This window comes from Phoca vitulina, unplaced genomic scaffold (genome assembly GCF_004348235.1).
Source record: "Phoca vitulina isolate PV1807 unplaced genomic scaffold, GSC_HSeal_1.0 scaffold36, whole genome shotgun sequence".
Taxonomy (NCBI): Eukaryota; Metazoa; Chordata; class Mammalia; order Carnivora; family Phocidae; genus Phoca; species Phoca vitulina.
In genome coordinates, this window is record NW_022589739.1 from 11572515 (window position 1) to 11585755 (window position 13241).

A 13241-nucleotide genomic window follows, 5' to 3' on the forward strand; every position below is an offset into this window, starting at 1 on the left:
AAATTTAATAAGAAACCAATAAGCATCTCTTCCATGTTTATTTCTCATACACCATTCCTATCTCTAACAAAGTCCTCCACAATTTGGATTCAAATTTCCCTTAAAATTTACCTCTTTCTCTTTTCACATACTCCGCAGTCATAGAATACCAGTCTGCTAACTGTTCCTTCATATACATGCAACTTTCTTAATGGTGAGCTTCACTGTTAACTCTACTTCAACCTTGACACCCATCTTCCACCTTGAAAGTCTATTTATATGTCAAGGCTCATCTTTAAATATCTTCTTCATTAAATTTTTTATGATTTCCCCAATGACACTTGATCTCTCCTTCCCATATTTTGCCTTTTTTAAAAAAAAAAAAAAGACTCCATTCATTTGAGAGAGAGAGATAACAAGCAGGGTGGAGAAGCAGAGGCAGAGGGAGAAGCAGACTCCCCACTGAGCAGGGAGCCCGATGAGGGACTCCATCCCAGGACCCGAGGATCACGACTTGAGCTGAAGGCAGATATTTAACCATCTGAGACACGCAGGTGCCCCATATTTTGCCTTTTATAGCACTTTTCCAATATCTTTTTGCATTTATGGACTTTAGACTATATGGATATGAATATGAATATGAATATAAAGGCTGTCACAAGTTTATAAATTCCCTAAATAAAAAAAAGCCTTAAAGCTTCTACAATTCTTAGCAGAATACCTTTCACATAGCAGATACTCAATGATAGTTGTTGAATTGAACTGAACATAACAGACTATCAAATAGTCCATCTGAACAATTTGTGTCATTTAATTCATTTTGCATGTGTAAGCCATTTTCTTACAAGTGATCCCAATTTTTCTACCTATATTATCCAGCAACTGATCATAGTTCTGACTTTCCAAACCACATAGGCAAAGGGCTATTTTAGAACTTGAGATCACAGTCTCTGGAATTTATCCCAGTTTGGATATGGCCCAATTTGACTAAGAGTAATTTAAGCCATGAATTTTTTTCATGAATGGTTTCACAGAACCAACTACTATACATAATTTAAAAAAAAATTTCCAGGTGCCAAAGACAAGCTCACTGATTGTGACAAATGCACCACTTTGATCAGAGATGTTGATGATAGAGAAGGCTATGCATAAAATGGGGTGAGGGGTATATAGGAACTCTGTAATTTCCACTGAATTGTGTTGCTGTGAACCTAAAACTGCTCTTAAAAACCCCAAATCTATGAAAGTGCAGATTCCTGAGCCCCACTCCTAAAATATTTTATTTTACTAGTTCAAGGATGAGGCCTATGAATCTGTATTTATAACAAAATCCCCAGGTATGTCTAATACTCAGCCGGTTTGGGAAGCCACTGAACTATAACAAGGCATAACTGTATATCTCTCTGTTGTTTGTTTATTATCTTCAATACAATATTTATTTGTTTTGATCTCTGTAGGGAATTGTGGGGGGAGAGAATAATCTTTAAATCTTTCTCTCTGTGGAAAAACTGGATCTAAAATACCAGAGTATATCAAGTGATTTCAGTGGTCTCCTTCCCAAAGTAGGTGTGAAAACTATATTCATACACTTTCCATGTTTCTTCAATATTTATATTTCCCTGGCATATATTTCAATATTATTCATAGCAAGTTAAAAAGAAAACCACCTTAGCAATTGCAGTATGTTAAACCACATGGGACAGCAAGCAGATTTAGGCAATGCAGAATATTTTTGAAGCACAAAGGCAAAACAAGAAAATACAGCTGACCAGAAAGAGATCCTTTAGGAATAGATTTTTCTAAGAGGCAAATGATTCTCCTGAGAATGGGTTTCTCATAGATACCCTCCCCTCAGATGTGAATGATACCTCAGATCCTTGTCTCTTCCTCATCATCTTCACTTGATGTAAGTATAGGGGCGTCAGAAAGACAGTGGATATACATTAATGTTAGGTTTATGTGGGCTCATCTTGCAACAAGAAATCTGGCTTTATTAGAGGAAGTATTTCTAAGATGCAAACATAAGATTCTGTGGAACTGCCTTTGATTTAAGCATTTACTCTGGAAATGTCCTAGTATTGTAGAGTTGTCAACAAAGCTTAGAAATAAAAAATAGAGATTCTTTCCAATGTACTGAATCTCAATTCTGAAAAAAAACTCATAAACAGTAAAATTCTGAAAATAAAAAAATCCAGAACATGTGGTCAGTTTAAAATCTGGCTAGGATTCCCTAGATAAGATAAAATATCCAAACTGTATTGTCCATGGTACTAGACATGGGGAGTCTGAATAACCCCAAAATTGAATTTGAGTCATCAATGTAGAATTCTGTCATAAAAAGTAAGAACAATATAATTTCTTTAAGCAAAAACATAAAATATGGGATATCTAGGGTCATATGCCCAAATCCCAATGTTGAATTTCCAAAGAGATAAATAATTCATCCAAAAATAATAGAGATTTATTATTAGTAAGGCATGAGATTTTAGTTCTTTTTCTTATAGTGGGGATGATGCTGGTCCTTTCAGAATTACAAACTATAATATTATTTTATTATTATTATTATGTTCAGTTAGCCAGCATATAGTACATCATAAGTTTTTGATGTAGTGTTACTATAATATTCTTAAAGAGACCAAGACATTCAAGCCAGACTGATAATGAGGAGATGCATTTGAAGTCAATTAACTTAGGTTAAATATGTCAGCAGTGGCTATAAAAATGAGCAGCACTAATGGACGTATCTATAGCTCAAATCCATGACTCCAGGAGACATCATTATCTAACATACATGATTAATTTTACCAATGGTCTTAATAATTTAGCATGTAAGGAAATAATAGCTTTCCATCTCTCCTCAATTGATAAGGAAATAAGTTTTAAATAACGCAACAAAAATCAGGAAGTGAAAAACAAATCTATCAAATATCAAGTGTTTGAAACCATAATACATATGCATTTATATGAGTATTTAGAGCCAAGGAACAATGGTAGTGCAAGACTATTGAAGGGGGGAAAATATCACATGAATACTTGACATTTTAGTAATTCACATGCATATGCAACATAAAAGTTTATTTTTTAAAAGATTTTATTTATTTATTTGAGAGAGAGAGAGAGAGCATGAGCAGAGGGGAGGGGCAGAAGGAGAGGGAGAAGCAGACTCCCCACTGAGCAGGGAGACCAATGCAGGACTTGATCCCAGGACTCTGGGATCATGACCTGAGCCAAAGACAGATGGTTAACCGACTGAGCCACCCAGGCGCCCAAAAGTTTATTTTTTTAATTTTATTCTACAAATTTCACCACATCAAGAAGTATTGATATGCAGCATAGTGGAATTTTAACCAATTTTAAATTACATATATGGAATTCAAATCCTAGCTTTCCCACTGTATGAAACATTGCATTTGTTTATCTAATTTTTACCTTCCTGGGATGAAAAATTGGAAGCTTATATACAATATGGTTTTCAAATTAATTAAGATAATCCACATAAAGCACAAAATTCACGTAAAGCTTGACAGATTGTGGGGGATTTCATAAATGATAGCTACCTTTCCAAGCAACTATATTATTATCTCCAATTTACCAATGAGAAAGATAGATGATAGATAGATAGATGATAGATGATAGATAGATAGATAGATAGATATAGATGATAGATAGATAGATAGATAGATAGATAGATAGATAGATAGATGATAGATAGATATAGAGATTTATTATGAGGAATTGGTTCACAGAATCATGAAGGCTGAGAAGTCCAACAGTCTGCCATCTATAAGCTGGAGATCCAGGAAAGCCAGTGCTATGGTACCAGTCCAAATATGAAGGCCTGAAAACCAGGAGCACTGATGGTGTAACTCCCAGCCCAAGGGCAGAAGATTCATATCCCAGCTCAGCAGTCAGGCAGAAAGAGAGAGAACTCTTCATTCCTCTGCTTTTTGGTTCTATTCAGGCCCTCAACTAACTGAATGAGACCCATCCACAGTGGGGAGGGTAATCTGCTTCACTCAATCTACTGACTCAAATGCTAAACCCCTCACAGACACACCCAGAAATAACATTTAATCAGATATATGGACATTCTGTGGCTCAGTCAAGTTGACATATAAAACTAACTGTCACACATACACATACCTAAATCCATTTTTTGCCAACTCTGCTTAGAATTCAGGTCTCAATCTAGACACCATTATTTACTGGAAACCATTCCTTATCCCTCACAGTGAGCTTGTTGTCTTCTTTATGTGCTCTCATAGCATTCTAGATTTATTCTTTACACGATGTAATTCCATGTTACTTGTCTGTGTCTCCTAGTCAACTAAGAATTTTCAGGGTCGGAGACATCATTGTGCTTAACATTTAATTTCCTGTTTCTGATCCATAGTAGATGTGCAGTACCTATTTTCTGAATGACTGAATGAATTTTCAGTATTTGTGCTTAAAGTGACTGTTTTGACATGTAGTACTGGAAGCTCAGTCCTCCACTGTTTCTGGATCATTCCATCCTTAGTGCTTTTTAAGTTCCCTCCTGCTGGCTCTAGGTTTGCCTTCTGTATGGCACAAGATCAAATGTAATTCTTCTCAAATATAATAACATTTCAGCCATTTGAACACAACCATGTGTTTGCTCTTAGTTTTCTTTTCTACTGGCTGATTCTAAACTTTATCATTTCCAACCATTCTTTTTTTCTTTACACACCCATCCCTTCAATTAAACTTGATAGGAATAAGACTAATAAAATTAAGCAGTTGCTTTTATCACAAGAAGACCATGTGATAAAATTAATGTCATTCTATGGAAGAAGTTAAAATATCTCTCAGGTACATTCTAATTTAAAAGCTCTAGGATTTGGGGCACCTGGGTGGCTCAGTCATTAAGCGTCTGCCTTCGGCTCAAGTCATGATTCTGGGGTCCTTGGATCGAGCCTCTCCTTCTCCCACTCCCCCTGCTTGTGTTCCTTCTCTCACTGTGTCTCTGTCAAATAAATAAATAAAATCTTTTAAATAAATAAATAAATAAATAAATAAAAATTCTAGAATTCTACATTACTCTAAAAGGGTTATAAATTAAAGCCAATGTCCTATGCTGCCTTAGAAGAACTTCAAAAACCAAAATAGTATGTTTTCTTGAACCCTACTGCTGCTACTGTCCTGCCAATGGACACTGGTTTTAAATATTAATTTTCTTGAGTATTTACTTTATTTATATTAAATCTACTTAAATTTGTATTGATGATTCCAGCCATAGGGCATTATTTTTCTAATAATTTCCCTAACCTTCTATATATATACATATAGCCTTTAAAATGCTCTTTGAAAATTATCTGATCACAGGGATTTTTATTTTTATTTTTGCATATTGATTTTTGAATGATGCCATAAGACTGAGAAATTGATTTCATTCCACCTAATACACTTTTCAGTCAAATAATTATGGAGCATGAATCAATCATCTCATAATCACCATAGTAACTATTCCATAATGACTATAGTACACAATTGAAATTTCTGCATGGGGCCCTTTCCGTAATCTCTCAAATATTTAAGGATATTAAGTAATGCCCACAAGCTTGTTTCTGTGATTTTTTTTTAAACTGCTGCATAGAATAAGAAAAAAAAATAATGGAGATTATCTAATTCAGTCATCCTTAATATCAACATTAAATGACAAGACCAAGGACATGTGCCAAACTGAGCAGCCTCAGATGTAAGATATGTTGGAATCTCAGCAGCCTGTGAGAGCAGGAATAAAGCTGAGACTAGACAGCAATAGTAGCTAGAGATTTAAAAATAAGTAGTCAACAATATAACAGGTAGTCACAAGAGGTATCACAAACTTGGAGCTGGAATGTTTCAATAACTAAGGAGGTAAAATTGTGTAGGTATAACACAGCTGCAGGAATACATTCTCCAAATCGAGTCGTTGGAGACACAGTGGCTCAAATGTCCATGAAGGACCAATGGGATTCCAGCCAATGACTAGGACTATGAGAAAAGTAACCAGTCTGAGAAGCCAAAGAGAAGACAGTTTAGGGTATTCAGAGCACTACCATTTGGCTTAATGAACATCTCAGCAAGACTTTCCAGTACATTAAGGGGACTAGATCATAAAAGAGTTAAGTCAGTACAGAGAAAGAAGAAAGGAAGGAGAAGAAAACGTACCCAGGACCTCATCTACATAATAATAAGTCTCATTTCAGATGCTACCTAATGGTGGAGCTGAAAGCTCAAATGTGTATTTACTTTGATGAAGATACCCTCTGTAAGTGTACTCTTCTGAGGCTACACATAAGTAATAGGTGGCAATGATTGCAACAACACCAGACTGCAGAGGGAAGTATCTAATATCTGGCCTCTGTACACACAGTTCACTCTTAGCCTTGAAGTTTAATATGGTTGTCTCTGAAAGGGACTAACTGCCGAAGACAATGCTAAGGAAAAGTCTTCTGTAACAATTATGTATCAACACTACAGTGATAACAGATAAGAAAATAAAAAATCAATATCAGAAATGTAACCCCAGACTAGAAACAACCTTAGCAAGACAAGGATAAGATCCACTGACCAAGAAATAATGAATAGGCTATTTTGAACTGATGTATCAAATTATTTCCTTAAATTATTTCCTGAAAAGATTATATGTCTTTAAAATGTATGATAAAGTTTCATGATAATGCACTAGTATCAACACACTCAAACACACATACATTCTTTATTAAATAATAAATCTTACTTTTAAAAATTAATATTACTTTGAGATATCCATTAAATTCTTGACATTTTCAGATTATCTTGCTACAATTCTCTAAGTAGGAAGTCCAAGGAGGGAGGAAAGAAAATACTTTAGGTTAAAGTGGAAGATGACAAAAAGTACTACTGAGATGAAAAAAAAAAAAATCCCTATTCTCTTTTGTGAATTAGGAAATACAAATCATAGAGGGAAAGTTCAATACAGCAAAAAAAAGAAAAAAGAAAAATCATAATTGAGAAGCAAAAAGGAAAGGATAAAGTCCTAAGAATAATCTCTAATTTGATTGATCTAATTACAGTTAATAGAAATCCCAATGAAATTGATGAATGGTGTTTTCATTTTTCCTTCTAGGATATTTTATTTAAAAAGAATTATTTCTCCAAAGGAATCATGTCATCTTTTCCTAACATCCCTTCCACTTCTCTGACCTTTTTCCTGATGGGAGTTCCAGGAATCGAAGCTGCCCACACCTGGATCTCCATCCCTTTCTGCTGTCTGTATGTGACTGCCTTCTCTGGGAATGGTATAATCCTGTTTGTCATCCTCACTGAGTCAAGTCTCCATGAACCTGTGTACTATTTCCTCTTTATGCTCTCTACCACTGACTTGGGCTTGTGTATTTCAACGCTGGTCACTACACTGGGCATATTCTGGTTCAGTGCAAGACAGATCAGTTTCCATGCCTGTGTTGGCCAGACATTCTTCATTCAACTCTTTACTGTCATGGAGTCTTCAGTGCTCCTAGCAATGGCCTTTGACCACTTCATTGCCATTTGTAACCCATTGAGATATGCTGCCATCTTGACTGATTCCAGAATTGTCAAAGTGTGGTTTGCCATCTTTGTCAGGGGGACAGTGATCCTAATGCATCTGGTCCTGCTTCTTAAACATTTATCTTTCTGCCAAAACTATGTGCTTCATCATTGTTACTGTTTCCATCCTGATATAATCCAGCTGTCATGTTCTGACAATAAGATCAACAGTGTTTTAGGACTTATTGCCCTTGCAGTTACTGCAGGAGTGGACGTGATCTTTATTCTTCTCTCCTATATTCTGATTATTAAGACCACCCTAAGCATTGCTTCCCCAGAGGAGTGGCATAAAGCCTTCAGCACTTGTTATCTCCCACATAAGTGCTGTTGCCATCTTCTACATTCCTCTCATTAGCTTGTGCTTTGTTCATAGGTTTGGGAAAAAGGCACCTCCTTACGTACACACTCTTATGGCCAATGTGTATTTGCTTATTCCACCAGTGATGAATCCCATTATTTATAGTGTGAAGACCAAGCAGATCCATTAGGGCCATTAAAAAAGTCCTCTTTGCCAAAGGATCTGAGGTCTGACTCTAATACCTCTATAGTAAAATCTACTCCTTAGTAATCACTTTCAAGACCTAGCATTTAATCAATATGCTTTCTTCTATCAGTGGCCTGACACCAAAAACCTAGATATCTGGGTAGGATGGGTAGGAGATGCAGTTTGACAGAAATTTTTTTTCAATAGAACTATTACTAATCTACTCTTTAGAAATAAGCAATAAAATATACTAATATAATGAGTATTATATATCTTAATATAAAGTTTTGAAAGCATGAATGACAATGGCTAAAATGAACACCTTGCCCATTAGACCAAGCCTCCAAAATTATGCTTAAAACAGTAACTCATATCTTTCTGTCTCATTTTGTTTTCTTAAAGTATATATAATAGTTATTAAATTTTGTTTAATTTTCAATTAGACGCAGCTCTCTATTATTCTTACATACAATTTAATCACCATTGATTCATTCTTTCATTTGCTGTCTACTATTGCTAGACACTGTACAATATGATAGGGTGGCAGAGACAAACAAGAAGATATTGTCATAATTAGTAAAATATGTAGATAAGAAAGCAACCAATCAAAATCTGATATACTATGTGATATGTTACAACATATAGATATGAGCAAAAGGATTAATAGAATTTATAAGAACAACATTCAGTCCAACCTGGGAAGATCAGGAAACCATCACAATGTGTTGTTTAAACTGTAAAGTTAAAAACTGGAGAGGTCAACTTTCAGAATGGTAGCATGAGGATATCTGTGGACACTTTCCCTTAGGGAAACAACCATAAACAGTAAATATTTATATAGACATGGGTATAAACATTTAAATTCTCTGAAAATTACCCTAAGTGCATAGAGCAAAAGAAAAACCACTATTCAAGAAAATCTATTAAATTACTGTAAGAACAGTAGGAGTCTGGGGGCACCTGGCTGGCTCAGTTAAGTGTCCAACTCTTGATCTCAGCTCAGGTCTGAACTCACGCTGGGTGTGGAGCCTACTTTTTAAAAAATAAATTAATTTTTAAAAAAAGAACAGTGGGAGTCTGTGGCACTTGAATCAGAGCCAGCATTCACTCCTTCCTTTCCCCACAGTGCAGTATATAGATAACTCCATTCCAGATAGGTGTAGTCAAGAACATAGGGCTTTGTTCCCTAGCCCCCTCCCCACCCTCATCCCCACCAGCTCTCAGCCTAAGGCTATGATATCTCCCAGAAAGGACAGACCAGCATATTCTTCATTCTTCCCACCTCAGCTCCAGTGTGGAAGCTAAATTCTAGGTGAGTACAATCAAGAGGTCAGTGGCTGTTTTCATGCACCCAGCCCTACTCATATGGCAGAAGCTCTATCCCAGGCATGGGAATCAGAGAATACTGGGGCTTCAATCAGCCTTTCCTTAGCTCTATCATAAGGAACAGGATTCAAGATAAGAGAGGCAAGCGGAAAAGGCCATATGCTATCCTGCCATTCTATGCATGTAAATCAGGGGATTAACTCCAAGAGAAGTGGGTTGCAAGGGAATTAAATTATAAATCAATAACAAAAATTTGGAAATTCACAAATATTAGAAAATTAAACAGTACACTCCTAATACATGGGCCAAAAAAGAAATCACAAAAGGAATTGGAAAATACATTGAGATGAATGAAAATAAAGACACAACATACCAAAACTGTGAGGTGAAGCTAAAGAGTGCTTAGAGGAAAATTTATAGCCATAATGCCTCTATTGAAAAAGAAAATATCTCAAATCAATTACCTAAACATCCACTTTAAAATACTGGGGAAAAAAGAGCAAACTGGTCTTAAATCAACAACAAAAGAAGAAATAATAATAATTAGACTACTGGAAATTAATTAGAGTATTAAAAAACAATATACATTAAAAAAAAGTCCAGGAGGCAGAGAGAACCCACTTCAAAATCAACAAAAATAGGTCAACATCTCAACATACTATAGAGAAGCTTGAAAATTACAAAGATAAAGAGAAAATTCTGAAAGCAGCTCAGGACAAGAGGTCCTTAACCTACACGGGTAGACACATAAGGCTGGCAGCAGACCTGCCCACAGAGATGTGGCAGGCAAGAAAGGAAGGGCATGATACATTTAATGTGCTAAATGGGAAAAATATGCAGCCAAGAATACTTTATCCAGCAAGGCTGTCATTCAGACTAGAATAGAAGAAGAAATAAAGAGTTTCCAGGACAAACAAAAACGAAAGAAATTCATGAACACTAAACCAGCCCTACAAGAAATATTAAAGGGGATCCTTTGAGTGGAGAGAGAGCCCAAAAGTAACAAACACCAGAAAGGAACAGTGACTTTACAGGTAATACAATGGCACAAAATTCATCTTTCAATAATTACTCTGAATGTAAATGAACTCAATGCTCCAATCAAAAGACATAGGGTATCAGAATGGATTAAAAAAAAAAAAAAAAAAGACCCATAGATATGCTGTCTACAAGAGGCTTATTTTAGACCCAAAGACGAATCCAGATTGAAAGTGAGGGGGTGGAGAACTATTTATCATGCTTACGGACATCAAAAGAAAGCTGGAGTAGCCATCCTTACATCAGACAACTAGATTTTAAACCAAAGACTGTAATAAGAGATGAAGAAGGACACTATATCATAAAAAAAGGAGTCTATCCAATAAGATCTAGCAATTGTAAATATTTATAGCCTTAACTTGGGAGCAGCCAAATATATAAACCAATTAATAACAAAATTAAAGAAACTAATTGATAATAATAAAATAATAGTAGGGGAATTTAACACCCCACTCAGAGCAATAGACAGATCATCTAAGCAGAAGATCAACAAGGTAACAAGGGCTTTGAATGACACACTGGACCAGATGGACTTCACAGATATATTCAAAGCATCTCATCCTAAAACAATAGAATACACATTCTACTTGAGTGCACATGGAACATTCTACAGAATAGATCACATACTGGGTGAAAAATCAGGTCTCAACTGGAACAAAAATATTGAGATCATACCATGGATATTTTCAGACCACAATGCTATGAAACTTGAAGTCAACCACAAGAAAAAATTTGGAAAGACCATGAATACATGAAGATTAAAGAATATCCTATGAAATAATGAATGGGTCAACCAGGAAATTAAAGAGTTAAAAAAAATACATGGAAGCAAATGAATATGAAAACACAACAGTTCAGAACCTTTGGGATGCAGCAAAGGCAGTCCTAAGAGGTAAGTATATAGCAATACAGGCCTTTCTCAAGAAAGAAGGAAAGCCTCAAATACATAACCTAACCTTACACATAAAGAAGCTGGGAAAAGAACAGCAAATAAAGCTTAAATCCAGCAGGAGAAGAGAGTCAATGAAATGTGATTACACTTGGGATATGCTTTGAAGATGCAGCAAGTAGAATTTGTTGATGGATTCATTGAATGCAGGGTCTTGAGAATATGATGAGTTTCAGGTAGGAGACTTCCAGCCTTCCAACTAGATGAACAGAAGGGCTTTAGTACAATGGGAAACACTGAGATTAAAGTAGTTTTAAAGGGATATTATGAGCAACTATATGGCAGCAAATTAGATAATCTGGAAGAAATGAATGCATTCCTAGAGATGTATAAACTACCAAAACTGAACCAGGAAGAAATAGAAAACCTGAACAGACACATAACCAGCAAGGAAATTGAAGCAGTAATCAAAAATCTCCCAAAAAACAAGAGACCAGGGCCAGATAGTTTCCCAGGGGAAATCTACCAAACATTTAAAAAGAGTTAATACCTATTCTGAAGCTGTTTCAAAAATAGAAATGGAAAGAAAACTTCCAAACTCTCCCTGTTCTGTGAGGCCAGCATTACCTTGATCCCCAAACCAGACAAAGACCCCACCAAAAAAGAGAATTAAGACCAAAATGCCTGATGAATATTGACGCAAAAATTCTCACCAAGATACTAGCTAATAGGATCCAACAGTACTACATTAAAAGGATTATTCACCATGACCAAGTGGGATTTATTCCTGGGATACAAGAGTGATTCAAAATACACAAAATCAAACAATGTGATATGCCACATTAATAAAACAAAGCACAAGAACTGTATGATCCTCTCAATAGATGTAGGAAAAGCATCTGACAAAATATAGTATCCTTTCTGGATAAAAACCCTCCACCATTGAGGGATAGAGGGAGCATACCTCAACATCATAAAAGCCATATACAGAAGATCCACAGCAAACATCATCTTCAACAGGGAAAAACTAAGAGTTTTTCTCCGAAGGTCAGGAATAGGGCAGGGATGTCCACTCTCACCACTGCTATTCAACATAGTACTAGAAATCCCTAGCCTCAGCAATCAGACAATAAAAAGAAATAAAAGGCATCCAAATCAGCAAAGAAGTCAAACTCTCACTCTTCACAGATGACATGATACTTTATGTAGAAAACCTGAAAGACTCCACCAAAAAAAATTGCTAGAATTGATGCAGGATTAAGCAAAATCACAGGATACAAAATCAATGCCCAGAAGTCAGCCACTCTGGAAAACAGTACGTAGGGTCCTCAAAAAGTTAAAAATAGAACCACCCAGCAATTGCACTATCACCCATTTATCCAAAGGATACAAAAATAGTAATTCAAAGGGACACATGCATCCCAATGTTTATAGCAGCAATGTCCACAATAGCCAAAATATGGAAGGAGCCCAAATGTTCATCAAAAGATGAATGGACAAAGAAGATGTGGTGTGTGTATATATATATATATATATATATATATATATATATATACACACACATATATATTTGTTATATATACACAATGGAATATTACTCAGCCATCAGAAAGAATAAAATCTGGCCATTTGCAACTATGTGGATGGAACTAGAGGGTATTATGCTAAGCAAAATAATTCAGTCAGAGAAAAACAAATACCATATGATTTCATTCTTATGTGCAATTTAAGAAACAAAACAGGTGAACATAAGAGAAGGCAAAATAAAAGATAAAAACAGAGAGGAAGACAAACCATAAGAGACTCTTAACTATAGGGAACAAACAGGTTGCTGGAGGGGAGGTCAGTGGGGAGATGGGGTAATTGGGTGATGGGCATTAAGGAGAGCACTTGATGTAATGAGCACTGGGTGTTATCTGCAACTGATGAATCACTTAATTCTACCCCTGAAAC

At 35.7% G+C, this 13241-nt stretch overlaps 1 pseudogene; it reads left to right on the forward strand.

Moving 5' to 3' along the window:
- The first annotated feature begins 7129 nt into the window (after positions 1-7129).
- On the forward strand, positions 7130-8082 carry LOC116646557 (annotated as a pseudogene).
- The last annotated feature ends 5159 nt before the right edge of the window (positions 8083-13241 follow it).